This window comes from Gavialis gangeticus, unplaced genomic scaffold (genome assembly GCF_001723915.1).
Source record: "Gavialis gangeticus isolate Ggan-Ray unplaced genomic scaffold, GavGan_comp1, whole genome shotgun sequence".
Taxonomy (NCBI): Eukaryota; Metazoa; Chordata; order Crocodylia; family Gavialidae; genus Gavialis; species Gavialis gangeticus.
Window position 1 is genome coordinate 7,118,500 of NW_017729009.1, and position 2,667 is coordinate 7,121,166.

Consider the following 2,667-nt stretch of genomic DNA (forward strand, 5'->3'; position numbering starts at 1 on the left):
CCAGAAATGAGGCTCCTTCTTTTCTTTGAGTGGTTCCTGCCGGTTTTTGGTTTGTGCCTTGTAAGTGCTGAGACCCAAAAGAGAGAGTAAATGCTGCTGTTGTTACCAGTACTGATAAACTGATTCTCTGTCTGTTCAAGTGGTTGAATTGCTTCTGTTTGGTGTTGAGGGTTCCTGGGTTAAGGCTTCTCCAGGGGCTGATTTTTCATATGGACACACACGATGCAGGATTTCTGCGGTCTTCCATCACTTTAACCACAAGAGCCTTCTCTGGGATGTAATTACCCTGTTGTAATGGACCAAATTTTGCATTTGGGTCTCCAGAGAGAATGCTGATGTTGTGCTGTGTTCTGATTTAATGCCACTGCCAGTTTACTGTTCTTCATATTTAAATCCAAATTCTGCACCTACACTTTTCATTAAGTAAATATTATAGCTATTTGCTTGCCTTATTATGCAGTATTCTCAAGTATCAAGATAATTTTGCTTTGATTACCAAAAACACTCACAAGTTCAGTACATTATTAAAAATTTAGATCAGCTACTGTACATTTATAAATCCCTTTTCACTTACAGATGGAGCATAAGGAGATGTACTAATGAGCCTAAAGTTGCTAACAGATTCTGATGGCAGACATGACAATTAGTATACTATCGTCATAAACAGAGTGATGCCATTATCAACTGACTTCAACAGAAAAAAAGCATAAATAAATCAGTTTGGTATGTGTTGCATTGTACAGTAATGTAGGGCATCCTAGGTACTAGAGGTTTAAGACCTTAATAATATGGGCTGCCCACCTGCAAAGGTAATTTAAAAAAAAAATCATGTGCAAATGTCAAAAAATAAGTTGGGAAGATAATGTAAAATTTTCAGACTGATTAGGACTAGCTAAATTGCAAAAGCAGTGGACTAAGCTTTCATTCTGTTTTTTGTAGAGATAAGCCACCATTTTGGGGACAAGCTGTTGAAATCTCTAAATTGCCTGTGGTAGGTAGGGTCCAATTGCTTTGAGGCAGGCAGAGCAGCTCAGATATGTCAGACACTGGGAAAATGTCAGTGCCTGAATAACTTTGGGATAAACTGTCTCTAAAAATGAGCCTTGGAACTGGTGGGCAGTTCTTTTTACATGTGCAAAAATTGTATGTTGACATATGCCAGTTGGATAAATATGCTTGCAGATGCTGAGCTGTGCAGGCAAATTGTCATTGGCATGTACAATTACCAGCTTTCTTGTGCAAGCAGACGCAATTGCCAGCCTATTGTCAAAGGCCACCTGAAAACTTGGCCATAAGTAGAACATAAAGTGTTATAAAAGATGCAAAGGTTTTCCGAACGGAGAGATTCCCATAGATATCAACTATCAGACAAGTTATCAAAGCTGCATTGACTGAATGGGACAGATTCAGATAGAGACAGAAACCCTTACAGGAATGCATAATTTCCAGGGTGAAATAGAGATCTTTATGGAAGTTGACATGACACGAGAAATTAACACGGGAAACAATGGTATGTTGATGTTACACGAAAGAAAAGTGAAATGTAGGTATGGAATGACCCGAGTGGTTAAGTGATTATCAGGAATTGTTAAAGACAATACTTGGGAAATAAAGATTGCAGAGATGTGTGGATAATGAGTTTTCAGTATGGTGCCTAAACTGAAAACTAAAAAAATAATAATTTCAGGTTATTCAACTCTCTCTCTCTTTTTTTAAACTCCTGATTTGAAATTTAGATCAGTTTTTCCAAAACAGAAAAGCAAAATGTATGGACTTTTATATATAATAGTGTTGGGGTAACCACAAAATATTGGCAAATGTACTGTTTGCCCTCCCCCCGCCCCCCATCATCTCCTCCCCAAAACAAAATTACACAACCTTACTAGCATACAGGAAAATACTGGTCTCGGTAGGCAAGTTAGGACTAAAATGATTGTGTATTTTTTCTCTAGGATACTAAAAAATTATTAGTGAGATACAGTATAGGTCTGACTCCAGGAGCAGAAATTCTATTCATGTTCACAAAAATTACTTAATCGGTTATATAATTTTTATGAGGTCTTTAGGATGAGAATAATTTTTTTACATTAATTCTAGCATCCACTACAATAGGGACTCCATTCAGGCTTGGAGTTTAGCTGCTAGTGTCATGCAGCTATAAAACAGGCTAGCTTAATTGCATAAACAGTACAGGTTTAACTTTTAAAAATGGAGTTAATTCCTGCCTTAAGGAATGTATGTTTAAAAAAAAAAAAAAGGCTGGGGAAGCTACTGAGATATACTTACAATAGGTAGCAGTATGTTGGTGAGAAACGAAATCATACTTCTCAAAACTGATTTTTTTTTTTTCCCATCAGCAGGCTGAAACTGCAGCCAAAGACAGCATTGTCCATGGGACAATGTTTGTTTTTTGTTTGAAAGAGCTGTTTAAAAATATCCTCTAACTGCTGGCTCTCTTTCAAGGTCCATTGAGCTGCTTCATTGGAAGGAAACTGTAGGCATGAGCCTCACAGCCATTATTACAAATGAAGTAGATATGTTGTCATCTTTTCAAAATAAACTGATTTTGATGATGATGATTATGATTATTATTATTTTGCTTGCCCATGGGTTTCAGAGAAGGAAAAATTGCTTGTAGGGATGAGTGAAACAAAATACCTCAAGGAC

General features: G+C 37.0%; 1 long non-coding RNA gene across 1 annotated transcript in view; it reads left to right on the forward strand.

Annotated features, from left to right (window-relative positions):
- The window catches only part of LOC109292697, a 38,034-nt gene extending 36,773 nt beyond the window's left edge, over positions 1 to 1,261 (forward strand). Inside the window, exons 2-3 of the long non-coding RNA XR_002096172.1 lie at positions 577 to 723; positions 1,247 to 1,261. This is a non-coding gene — a long non-coding RNA (uncharacterized LOC109292697). The remainder of the gene's footprint in view (positions 1 to 576; positions 724 to 1,246) is intronic.
- The last annotated feature ends 1,406 nt before the right edge of the window (positions 1,262 to 2,667 follow it).